At 37.8% G+C, this 14,470-nt stretch overlaps 1 non-coding gene across 1 annotated transcript; it reads right to left on the reverse strand.

The window, feature by feature from the left end:
* Nucleotides 1-10,556: 10,556 nt before the first annotated feature.
* Nucleotides 10,557-10,629, reverse strand: TRNAY-AUA (transfer RNA tyrosine (anticodon AUA)). Its single transcript has one exon. It is a non-coding gene; the product is annotated as a tRNA-Tyr (tRNA).
* Nucleotides 10,630-14,470: the final 3,841 nt, after the last annotated feature.

Raw genomic sequence — 14,470 nt, forward strand, 5'->3', positions numbered from 1 at the left:
CAGGCTTCAATTCTTTACGCTTATTATTAAAACCATTTTGAAGCATATTCTCTGAAATTGAATTTATCGTTTCTTGAATATAATTTTTTAGTACGATATTATTAATATAGGTTATTTCTTCTATAGAAAACGCAACCATATTTCTGAAACACACTATACACTGCAGTGTTTACTTCACTGCTTGAAGACTTTGAATGCAACAGCGGCCGTAAGTTTGTGTGTCTGATGGGAGCAAGGACATTAGTGAAGGGGTGGGAGTGAAGTACATTCAGAAATGCAGGTACAATAAAAATGCAAGTAAAAATAAAATGATGTCCTTGTATTTTCTTTGTAAGCTGTAGGTAAGATATTGGGATCAGTTCCATAAAAATCACTCATTATTTAGAAAGAAACTCTTTCAGCTTTACTAAACTACGGGACAGCTTCATTGGACACTGCGTAATTAATAGGCCTACACAGAGCAAAAAAAAAGTGACATTAAAAGAAGAAAACAGGAAAGATAAAATAAATAAACATTATTATTATTATTATTATTATTATTATTATTATTATTATAAAGCAGTTCATATGTGGAGTGTAGTAAGACATAATCGACAGGAAACAAAGACACGATATCCCCTTCATAATGTCGATAAATTATATGTCCACTACTTGAATGTCTACAAAATTAAGTCCTCTATAAAGAAGTTCATAATTATAATAATATAAAGTTCCTAATTCCTGAAGTCAAATAAAATAAATCTGAGGCGACAATAACAAAATATGTATTACCTATTCTTAGCTCAATGAGTTATCCGATATCCACACATTAAGAACACTGGGATCATGTGGAAATTGAGGCAAGTAAAGTGACCATGGGGCAGATTTTCTTCCATACAATTACTATTTAATTAATTTTGCAATTTCTTTCTGTTACAAAAACAAAAATAAAGTAATGCAACAACAACAACAACAACAACAATAATACTTACTTACAAATGGCTTATAAGGAACCCGCAGGTTCATTGCCGCTCTCACGTAAGCCCGCCATCGATCCCTATCCTGTGCAAGATTAATCCAGTCTCTACCATCATATCCCACCTCCCTCAAATCCATTTTAATATTATCCTCCCATCTACGTCTCGGCGTCCCCAAAGGTCTTTTTTCTTCCGGCCTCTAAACTAACACTCTATATGCATTTCTGGATTCGCCCATACGTTCTACATGTCATGTCCATCTCAAACGTCTGGATTTAATTTCCTAATTATGTCAGGTAAAGAGTATAATGCGCGCAGTTCTGCGTTGTGTAACTTTCTCCATTTTTCTGTAACTTCGTCCCTCTTAGCTTCAAATATTTTTCTAGGAACCTAATTCTCAAACAGCCTTAATAATAGCAATAATAGTAATTGTAATAATAATAATAACATTTTTTCTAATGGCAGGTACTTGACTTTTCACCATTCACTCATATAAAGCCAGTTATTTAGATCAATTCACAGACATAGTCGTTGCCCATGGTACGCCGTACGAAGCAGGTCTACTCTACACACGCGATGAGATGAGATGAGATGAGATGAGATGAGATGAGATGAGATGAGATGAGATGAGATGAGATGAGATGAGATGAGATGAGATGAGATGAGATGAGATATGAGAGACGAGAGACGAGAGACGAGAGATGAGATGAGATATGAGATGAGATGAGATATGAGATAAGATGAGATGAGATGTCACAAGGGAACTGGAACTCCCGGAGAACACTCCTGTTACTTGGACCACGGGCTTACTCAACACAAGTTATAAATGGGGGTTACGCCGGAGATCGAACTCGGGTCCACAATTATAAGTCCAGTGCTCTAACCACCGTGGCGGCTTATAATAATAATAATAATAATAATAATAATAATAATAATAATAATAATAATAATAATAATAATAATAATAAATTCCGCACTGTATATGAATAGCTCCTATAGGTTAAAGGGTACATTAAGTAAGCAATTACAATTATAAGAAACGTTGAGAAGAATAGGAGCAGTATAAAAGCAATAATGTCTGTTGCCACTTCATAAAAGGAGTTTATACTCACTTGATTTATTTCAAGAAAAGACAAGGTATGAACGTATAAAACGATTATTTATCTTGTTGGTTGTTCTTATATGGTTGTGAATGCCAGAGAGGAGCAGAGGTACCTCTGCTTGAAATCAAGATAATAAGAAAGATTTATAGGCTTCAGAGGCAGGAAGAAGAAGGTAACATCTTTCTGATCTTCTCGCCATGCGAAGAGACTCGAGAAATATTTTACATAATCATGTCTTAAAATGAGGTTACAGCGATGGCGATATACTCCGCACAAATCTGGAACGTTAAAAAATAGAGATATTCCAAGCGACTTGGGGTCACGACTATCAACACTCACTCTGGTGTTGTAGTAAATAATACTGATAGGCCATGTGTGAATACAGAACGTTCACTAGGAAACAGGCTTTTCTCTCAGGCAACTACCGACGGCATCTTAAGGAAATGAAGAATGGGAAAGCAATATGAGTTGATGGAATCCCCACTGAATTAGTGAAATGCTTGGGTAAAGACAAAAAGGAAATTGTAACATTATGCAACGAAATACATGAGCAAGGCGATTGGCCTGAAGATTTCACGGAGACCGTGTTGCTTCCAATACCGAAGAAAAATAATGCAAAGAAATGTAAGGAGTTCAGGACTATCAGCCTGATGTCACACTCGGCGAAGATTCTTCTGCGAATACTGAATCGACGTTTATATTCTAAGATGAAAGAACAGTTGGAGGAAGAGCAGTTTGGCTTCAGGAAGGGAAAAGATACGAGAGATGCAATTGGACTGCTACGAATAATCGGCGAAAGATACCTAGAGAAGAATAAAGAAGTGTATATAGTATTTGTGGACCTAGGAAAGGCGTTTGACAGAGTGTATTGTAATAAACTGATTGGAATCCTAAAGAAAATTGGCATGGATTGGAAAGAGAGGAGGCTGTTGAAACAACGAGTCAAAGTCAGGATAGGAGAAGAAATGTCTGAATGAAGTGAAGTAGGGAGATGAGTACGACAAGGATGCCCTTTATCATCTATCCTGTTCAACATCTATTTGGAGGATTTAGTAAAGAACTGTTTTCAGAACATGGGAGGAGTGATAGTAGGAGGAAGAATAAAGTGTGCAAGATTTGCTGCTGATATGGCGTTGTTAGCAGATGAGGAGATGATACGAGGCGCATCCAGAAAGTAAGTTTCCCGATTTTTTTCCCTTTAAAGTAAACGTAATTAGCCGTGTCAATTGCGCATGCGTAACAGATCTATGACGTATCAATCATATGCCAGCCGGACAGGTCCCGCCTGGTGCCAGTAGCGTGGCAGCAGTGGTCCGAAATGGAAGCTCTTATTCCTTCTCCCGCCGCCTGCGAGGTTCGGTCGGTGATAAAGTTCTTTAATGCACAAAGCATTGCGCCAATTGAAATTCATCGGCAGCTCTGTCAGGTCTATGGGCCGAACATCATGAGCAAGCAGATGGTGCGTCGCAGGTGTAGGCAGTTTTCCGAAGGTCGTCGAAGTGTCCATGATGAAGAGCGCAGTGGGCGACCGTCCCTCATCAATGATGATCGTGTTGAGCTGTTGGGGCAGTGCATCATGGAGAACCGTCGCTTCACGATTATGGAGCTGAGCAGCCATTTTCCGCAGATATCGCGATCCTTGTTGCATGAGATTGTCACTAAGCACCTGCTGTTCAAAAAAGTGTGTGCCAGGTGGGTGCCGAAAAACCTGACACCCGAACACAAAATGCAACGTTTAGGAGCAGCACTGACATTTCTGCAACGGTATCACGATGACGGCGACGAGTTCCTCGACAGGATCGTCACGGGCGATGAGACTTGGATTTCGCACTTCACCCCGGAAACCAAGCAGCAGTCAATGCATTGGCGGCATAGTGGATCTCCGGTCAGGTCGAAATTCAAACAGACGCTGCCGGTAAGGAAAGTGATGTGCACGGTATTCTGGGACAGGAAGGGCATTCTGCTCATTGACTTCCTTCCAAGAGGTGAAACAGTGAACGCTGACTGTTACTGTGAAACACTGCGAAAATTGCGACGTGCCATTCAAAACAAGAGGCGTGGAATGCTTACTGCAGGTGTTGTGCTCCTCCATGACAATGCTCGTCCACATACGGCTCGGCGCACAGCAGCTGTTTTGACGGAATTTGGCTGGGAGTTGTTTGATCATCCACCCTACAGTTCTGATCTTGCTCCCAGCGATTTTCACGTTTTCTTGCACCTAAAGAAATTCCTGTCCTCCGGTGAGCGTTTTGGCAACGACGAAGAGCTGAAGACGTCTGTCACACGCTGGTTCCATTCACAGGCGGCAGAGTTCTACGACAGAGGGATTCAAAAGTTGATCCCACGATACGACAAGTGTCTCAATTCTGATGGTGGCTATGTCGAAAAATAGCTGAAACACTGCTGTACCTGTTGCCAACAAATGTTTTCCTGAAAGTGTGTTATTTTTTTTAAATAGGGAAACTTACTTTCTGGATGCGCCTCGTACTAAGGATAAGCTACTGGAGCTAAATGACAACTGTGAGCAGTATGGGATGAAGATAAATGCCAACAAGACGAAAACCATGATCATAGAAAGAAAAGTAAAGAAGGTAAACTTGCGAATTCTAAATGAGGCAATAGAGCAAGTGAACAGCTTCAAAAACTTGTGGTGCACTATAAGCAGTAACATGAGCTTCTGCCAAGAAATCAAAAGGAGAATATCAATGGCAAAGGAAGCTTTAAAAAAAAAAGGACGTCTGGAGAAAGAACCAAGGAAGAGACTAGTGAAGTGCTTTATGTGAAGTGTAGCATTGTATGGGCAAGAAAAATGGACATTACGACGAAGCGAAGAAAAGTGAATAGAAGCATTTTAAATGTGGATATGGAGAAGGATGGAGCGTGTGAAATGGACAGAGTAAGAAACGAAGTTGTGTTGGAACAAGTGGGTGAAGAAAGAATGATGCTGAAACTGATCAGGAAGAGGAAAAGGAATTGGCTGGGTCACTGGTTGAGAAGAAACTGCCTACTGAAGGATGCACTGGAAGAAGAGTTTGTGGCAGAAGAAATTATCAGATGATAGACGACATTAAAATAAATGGATCATACGCGGAGACAATGAGGCGGGCAGGAAATAGGAAAGATTGGAGAATGCCGGGTTTGCAGTGAAAACCTGCCTTGGACAGAACACTATGAATGAAAAGAAGTTTCTCCTTGTTGGCCTACGTCGTTGCTCCACTACTTGAAATACGTTTCTATAATACCTCTTGATTAAAAACCGATTTCACTATGGCCGACTATCCCCCTAGGCGAAATTATAACTTGATTGGAACTGGATGGCTTGTTTTGAAACTGGCACAAGTCCATTCATCAGTCACACATTAACACCTCAAGTAATGAATGTTACGATATTCAGTTAGATTATGGCGAAATATTCGATAAAGGATATAATCTGAAATTATTTTTCGACTTAACGATACCTTTGAAAGCATAGTGGCTCAATCAGTTAATTAATCAAGAAAATACTGTTAATAAATAATGACATATTTTGAATATTAAATTGTGTATAGTCTCAACAGGCCTTATGAATGCTAATGTATTATTCAGGACTGTAAATAAATAAGGAGACTTCAATATGATTAATCGCTGTTACTTTCAGAAAAGACATGAGGTACGTACAATGTACGCATGCATAATTTTCCACTTCCTAACAAACAGATGTAAGCTGGATGTAATGAAAGACATCACAGTCGTTGCTGGGTAAAAATAACTGACTGGCAATGATTTCCAATTAACGCAACAACATACTGTAAGCATGACCACCAACTGAAGGGCGTAGTGTTCGATCTCCGGTATCATTTCGTATTTACCCATCGTATGAGATACAAAGGTCATTCACAATATCATTCCGACCTTGGCATTCTTTACACTACGTCAAGCGTCAGATACTGTGAAAATGCGTATTATTTCTTCATATTATTTTTTTACTGTTTCTTTTTTCAGGGTGTCTAACATCTCTCCATCCATTGGGTTTCTGTTTCAATGTAATTGATTACTTGTAGGCCTATTCTCCGACTTTCATTCGGTTACGTATTGTCTCAGGCTCTCTTTACTCTTATATCTTGTAATTTACAGTAAATACAAAATAAACAAACCTTCGGTTTAAGACTACAAACAATTTTTTTTTTCGCGTGCGCGCCATATGAGAAATGTAAATGGCATGGGGTCACTCTAGTGATCAAAGATAGCCTACATGCAGTAGTTGTACATTTCTTGAGTTAGTGCACCCGCAGATAGAAAAAACAAGGGAATGCAAGGAGAACAAGGGGAATACAAGGAGAACAAGAGGGCCACAAGGAGAATAAGGTGAAGAGGAGAACAAGGGAAACAGAAGAATAGCAGGGGGAATAGAAGGAGAACAATGGGACGACAAGGAGAATAAGGAAAATGTAAAGAAAACCAGGGATAAACAGAGAGATCAGGAGGAATGCAAGAAAAATAAAGGAAATAAAGCGAGATCAAAGGGACCAAGGAGAACAAGGGGAATACAAGAATAACATGGGGAACTGAAGGACAAGGGGACGACAAGAAGAACAAGTGGAATGGAAGGGTGAGATGGGATTGTGTTTTTATGTGACGGTCAGTTCCCAAGTTACCGCCTTCAGGTCTAGTGAGAAGTGAGTTCTACATCAAAATTTCGCGTAGTAATGTAATAAAGATTGATTTATTCTCCGCATTAAACTCTTCTGATATCCCGTGTAGCCTAAAACTTTCCCAGAGAATATCATTTTTGTATAATTTCGAGGGAAAAATTGTTCCGGGGCCGGGTATCGAACCCGGGACCTTTGGTTAAACGTACCAACGGTCTCCCACTGAGCTACCCGGGAACTCTACCCGACACCGATCCAATTTTTCCCCTCTATATCTACAGACCTCAAAGTGGGATGACAACAGTCAAGCAACCAACATTTGAGTGCACACTAACTCTGTGTGACTTTTAAATTGTGGTTTTCTGTTACGTACAGTGACGTGTATTATGCAAATTAAGCTTTCAGGAATAACTCCCTGTAAAGTTAATTTGAATAATTTCGAGGGAAAAATTGTTCCGGGGCCGGGTATCGAACCCGGGACCTTTGGTTAAACGTACCAACGCTCTCCCACTGAGCTACCCGGGAACTCTACCCGACACCGATCCAATTTTTCCCCTCTATATCCACAGACCTCAAAGTAGGCTGACAACAGTCAAGCAACCAACATTTGAGTGCACACAAACTCTGTATGACTTTTAAATTGTGGTTTTCTGTTACGTACAGTGACGTATATTATGTAGATTAAGCTTTCAGGAATAACTCCCTGTAAAGTTAATTTGAATAATTTCGAGGGAAAAATTATTCAAATTAACTTTACAGGGAGTTATTCCTGAAAGCTTAATTTGCATCATTTTTGTAGTTCGTATTTTGCTCGTTTGTGTCTTATCTGATCCTCAGAAAAACGTTGGATGGTGCGAGACCCCGCATCTCGCAGCTATAGAAACCACTCACTATCTCTCCTGTAGTCTGCCTCGCAGCTCGCACGTCGCATGCGTCGGTTCAGAAAAACCAAGGCTTAAGGGGGTTCACTTGCGAGTCAAGAAATACCTACTACTGCTTTACATCTAGGCTAACATCTTAGGCGCCCCTGCTCTGCTTCTGCTAAATCCTGTTTCGAATAGTGCTCTACGACTTTTCTTTCCCTTTAATGAGGTATCCGTTAGGTTACGTCCATTTATCGGCTCTTTCCCTTCAAAATGTTCTAGATTCTTTCTATAGATAGGCAAAAAAATGGAATGAGACAAGTGACCTACCAGTTTGGAGTCCTCATAGTTCCTTATCCACAGTCCCAAATCTCCTTGCAGGGAGTGCCTTCTATTTGTTTTCCTTTTCTTTATCCTCATCGATTAATTACAGTAATTGTGTTCGGTCCTCAAATATGAAAATGCTGTCAATTTTGATCTATCTTTCTGAAAATTTTACCAGACACCAGTAACGCTATAAATGTATTAATTACCAAATTTTAGCTTTTACCATAATTATTACCCATGTTATTGAGATTTTAGTATTTTTAACAGTGGCAGATTAAAAATGCTCCAACAGCCAGAAATTTTGATTTTGAACATTCAAATTAGCCTATTATAAAAATTACCCTACTAATATATATGTAGAACTTAGCCTATGAATTGTTTTCGTTTTATGGAGAATATCTTAGACCAAACAATGTAAAATTTAGTCGTTTTACGTGTCAATTTTTTTTTTTTTTTTCATATTTGAATGTTTTTTTTCCGAGATGCGTTTTTTAAGAGCGGTGGCGGGATATCGGCTTATTGATCAAAGACGAAGTGAGGATATAAGAAGAGAATTGCAGATAGAAAATATTACGTATTTCTAGAATAAAAAACTATCAGATAAATGGTTGGAACATGTGGAAAGAATGAATCAAGATCGATTCCCAAGAGTATTATTGAATTATTACCCTAAGGGCAGAAGAGACCAAGGGCGTCCATCAATTTTAATTAACATTGAATAATATTTTAGTATTTTAAGTTGTAAATTTTAATATTTTATAAAAAAAAGCTCAATACAATTACAACATATTATTATAATATTTCACCTAAGCACAATACTTGAAGCAGGAACAGGCCAAAGGCCTAAGCCATGCTGTTGATGATGATGATGATGATGATGATGATGATGATGATTTGAATGTTTTAAGATATATATATATATATATATATTAAATAAAAAAAATAGTAAGTTTTTCTTATTCGTTCATTTTTGACGTAACACAGTAAAATTTTTGTGTAAATCAAACAAAATTTCTAGACAGTGGGACATTTTTATACTGCAAAACAAGTGCCAGCTGTGGGCTGCCAGTATGGTGCAAGTATGTAGGCTAAATCTCAGTGTCCTGCAGTTTAAAATATGGCCGCCTAAGGATACAAAAAGAGCGACAGTGCTAAAAAGTTACGTTTATCTAGTAAAATAAAGTTCAAAGATTTTCATATACTTTTTCAATGTATTTTTTTCTACAATTTGGTCATATTTCATATTAAAAACATTAGAGTGGATTCTGTCGATATGAAAATGCTGGAAAATGGGTAGAATAATAGGAAAGAGGCTTAATTTCTCTTGGGATAATAATATAGTCATTAACAACGTGAAAGGAAAGAAAGCTGAGGTAGTGCATTTCAGACGAAGATTTCGAATGAGAAAGATAATATGTACATATGTAATTTATGCATTAATAGTGTCTTTGCGAAGTATTTATTCCACACACCAGTTTCCCCCACCTTTCACGGTTTCCTCATAATACCTGACGTTGAACGTAAGTCGGAGAAGCACGACTTGGAACCGAACTGTTCGCTCTTTTTCTAGGTTGTAATAGTTAATTCCATCTCAGTTTTATGCGAAACAAGAAAGTAATTACAGTCTGGAATGTTTCATTGGAAACCTAATGCTGACATTATTATTAATGAAATGCTTCTCTTCATGCAAAAACAAGGTGAGCACTTAACTCGAATGTCCGGTACTTTGTGAAAATGAAACCAAAACAATCATGAGATCACAAACATTTTGGAGGCGTGGATCCTATAATATATATTCGTAATGTAGACAGCAAACCATCTAATTACTTTAATTATAGTATTATGTATCGTGAAATCTTAAAAATAACATTATTAACAAAACTAATTACAGATGTAAATTATACAAATTATAGTTTAAGTTGTTTTGTAGTCAAGAAACCTAGAAGAATGTTGCCACAAACAATAACTAAATTTATGTTTCTGGAAACGATTCTTGAGCATTGTGGTTGTTCAGAGTCAAGTCTGAAGCATTACCTGTCCACCTATACAGGATGATTCACGAGGATTTACCGTCCATTACGGAGCTTATTTCCGAAATCATTCTGAGCAAAAAATGTCATGTAAACATGAGTCCTAATTTCAATACTTTCAGAGTTAGACTAATTTGAAGTTGTTAGTAAAATACCGTTTTTCTTTAGTTTTAAGAGTAAAAAAATTTTACAAATAGAGAATCAACTATTCAGAAGTATCATTTCTTTAATTGGCTAGTGTTCTGAAGCTGTAAATGTGTTGTTAATTGCTTTGTACAGATTTTGTTTTTCAATTTTTAACTAAAAATTACATCATTCTTACGCACTTACCACAAAAATTGTTACAAATCATACGACTTTAGGAACTTGATTCTTTTCAATTTAATTATACATCTAATGTACAGTCTTAAAGAATTTACAAGAATGGTGTGATTTGTAACAATTGTTGTGATAAATGCGTGAGAAAATGTAATCTTGTAGTTAAAAATCGAAAAAAAAATTCTGTTCGATGCAACTATGGAATTCACAACACATTTCTAGCTTCAAAATACTATATATTATTTTAATGCACCGAAGTACATATGATATTTCCATGCAGATATTCTGCGTCATCATACGATGAAAGAGTAATGGAACGGAGAAAAATTCTCTCCGGCGCCGGGATTTGAACCCGGGTTTTCAGCTCTATGTGCTGATGCTTTTATCCACTAAGCCACACCGGATACAACCCCGACGCCGGTTAGAATCGTCTCAGATTAAGCTCCAACTCTTGGGTTCCCTCTAGTGGCCGCCCTCTGCACTACGTCATAGGTGTCTATGAACGCAGGACCGAAGTCCACACTTGTGCTGAGGTGCACTCGATATGAGTGACTAGTTCGCCGGGATCCGACGGAATAAGCGCCGTCTTAAATCACGAAGTGATTTACGCATATCATATATATTATTTTAATGCACCGAAGTACATATGATATTTCCATGCAGATATTCTGCGTCATCATACGATGAAAGAGTAATGGAACGGAGAAAAATTCTCTCCGGCGCCGGGATTTGAACCCGGGTTTTCAGCTCTACGTGCTGATGCTTTTATCCACTAAGCCACACCGGATACAACCCCGACGCCGGTTAGAATCGTCTCAGATTAAGCTCCAACTCTTGGGTTCCCTCTAGTGGCCGCCCTCTGCGTCGGTGTTGTATCCGGTGTGGCTTAGTGGATAAAAGCATCAGCACGTAGAGCTGAAAACCCGGGTTCAAATCCCGGCGCCGGAGAGAATTTTTCTCCGTTCCATTACTCTTTCATCGTTCAAAATACTAGCTAATTAAAGAAATGATACTTATGAATAGTTCATTCTTTATCTGTAATATTCTTTTACCCTTAAAACTCAATAATAATAGTATTTTACAAAAAACTTCAAATCAGTGTAATTCTGAAAATATTGAGATTAGGACACATGTTTATATGACATTTTTTGCTCAAAATGTCTTCGGAAATAAGCTCCGTAAGGGACGGTAAATCCTCGTCCTAGTGAATCACTCTGTATGTTACAGTGATAGTTCACATAACATGAATCCCGTTAAGTTTAACTCATTATCATCGGAATTCATATAACGTTATAAAAAATCATGTGTTGCAAACATGTAAAGTCAAGGGGAAATTACAGTTTAATACAAAAGGGAATTACTAGTAATATTCCACATGATCAAAACGAAACAGACGCTTTACGTAAATAAAAAATAATTGCGCTCCGCACTTGTAGCTATAAATATATATATATATATATATATATATATATATATATATATATATATATAATAATTAAAGAAATTGAGATTTGCAAGCATATACTGTTAATAATAGAGAAGAATTCTTTTATTATACCCGTAGCGCACTCAACCAAGCGGTCCGACGTTCGATTCCCGATGAGAGTAATGGAAGAAATTTATGTTCCGTCCATGGGACTGAGTGTTCTTCCGTTGTCCTGTGATGTCTTAGATATGGTCTTGCGTGATGCTAACCCCATGACCAGAGATGCCCGCATTTGTAAGATATCTAGTCTAGGATCAAAAGAATATTCCTCTTCTACAGTGCTCAGCAATGTAGAAAAGGGGGGTTAAACGGAATAAGAAAGAAATCAAGTTCAAATAAGTTCAGGGAAGTGCTAGAATTTTCTATATTATTCACAACTTCATTGTTTTATTTTTTCTGACAAACTTTTAAAATTAATGTGATAAATGTACTAAACGAATCAAAAGGAAAATTCTTGATATGTTGTTATATTTACACACACCTAAGAATAAATTTAATGTTGGACTAGTATTTCTTACTTCAAATTTATATATATATACTACATCTGATAGAGATTCTTACCTCTGAATGAGGTTCTGGTTGATACAGCTATTATTATCAGGCAGTGCATCTCACTTGATGTGTGTCAGAGAAAGAATTGAATACTTGTGAAGCCTGATAAGTGAGCTATGTTACTAGTTAGCGATGTATGCACTGGAGGGAGAAAAGAACTGGCCACTCTACCCCATTATCTCCTGGCTGTGTTGTCTCATGAGTGATGCCTTAATGATGTCACTTATGAAGTTCCAACCACATTCATACAACATACATACATGCATGCACAAATATTTACATGCATACACACATAAATGCATACATACATACACACATGCATGCATACACACATGCATGCATACACACATGCATGCATACACACATGCATGCATACATACATACATACATACATACATACACGCATATACGCATACACACATACATACATACATACACGCATATACGCATACACACATACATACATAATACATACATGCATACATACATACATGCATACATACATACATAATACATACATACATAATACATACAAACATAATACATACAAACATAATACATACAGTACATACATACAAACAGTACATACAATACATACATACAGTACATACATACATTACATACATACATACATACATACATACACACAAGATGTAGGCTATCGTAAACACATAGGAGGATTTCTGTGTCTTGGTTATTGATCCACATCTCGAACTTAACTAGGTTGACATGAAGCAAATGATGAAACCTACAATTATGTACAGTAATGGCAAGAAAACCGGACCGACCCTTGTAGCTGATTTCAGAGCCTTGTTCACTCCAGAGCACAAGAGACTGGTAACTAAGACTTCCGTGGTTCCTGCCTGGGAAGGAAACTTTTTTTTGTTCCTTATTCAAATTTATTCCCAATTCTTTTCGATTGCAACGATATTTTACTACTCAATTAACTTATTATTCCTAGAACATGAATTTTACCAGCAATCGAAAAGTATTGGGGATAAATTTGAATAAGGAACAAAAAAAAGTGTCCTTCCCAGATAGGATTCGAACCACGAAAGTCTTAGTTACCAGTCTATCGTGCTCTGAAGTGAACAAGGCTCTGAAATCAGCTACAAGGGTCGGTCCGGTTTTTTTGCCACTACTGTACATGTGAGAGCCAAGATCGGATAGCTCAGTAGCTCACACAATCCGCCACTGCTTTCCATTACTCAACACGGACACAACTTGAACTCATTCTCGTGTGCGACGACGCAATCTTGCACATACAAAGCGGCACAGTTCTCGAGACAGAGTACGTGGTCTCTGCCTTCCATATTGCGACCCGTCATTTTAATTAGCGACCTGCGGCCACAAACCGCCTGCCTTACCGGCATTCAAGGCTTTATTAGTGCGCCACCTCGAGACGTCAATGAATAGAAGCCACTTTGAATGGATCCAGCTCACACCTCCGATACAATGCCTTCCTTCTATATTATATTACCTGAATTTAGATGTTCTAGGAAATACATAATCGTCTATTATGTAGCACCCCATCACGAAATTAGCCGGTATAAAAGGGTAGATTACTTGGAAATCTCAATCAATTTTAGCTAATTTCGGGAGCGAATTCACAACTGTGTATCCTTAATAGATCTATCAGATAACAATGAATGTATTACAAAAACGTCTTTACAACGAAATCCTTTCTCTTGTATGACAATAAATGTATAAATTGGGAGGATTTAGGTAAGGTTGTAGCCCACTCAATAGATCCTCTATTGAAGGGTCTGATCTGTATCAAACGCACCGACGGCCACTTGTCTACAATAGAATATTTTCTGATTGACAGTTTCTTTTAAGGCAAACTACAAAGTATGTAGTTATTGCATGTTTACTGTACCATACATAATACCTATCTAACATCAAGGACATGACAGCTCAAATCTTGGGTGGTGAAAGCAAAGAGTGGGCCTTCACCACCTACATACAGCTACTGTTTGAACTACTTTTCAATAATTGCTACATTAACTTTATTGTGTTGCTAACACCAGTAGCACAACAAACGATCGCAATACTTACTGTGGAGAAATACTAAACAGTGTCATTTGCTTGACATACAATACAGTTTCTCAATATGTCTAGAACATAATATGGCAAGAGGTCAAAGTCGCAGAAATATCACGTACAAATGTATGTTACTTGTTCGCTTCAGAGAAAAGTGAACTGTC

This window comes from Periplaneta americana, chromosome 9, assembly GCF_040183065.1.
Source record: "Periplaneta americana isolate PAMFEO1 chromosome 9, P.americana_PAMFEO1_priV1, whole genome shotgun sequence".
Lineage (NCBI taxonomy): Eukaryota > Metazoa > Arthropoda > Insecta > Blattodea > Blattidae > Periplaneta > Periplaneta americana.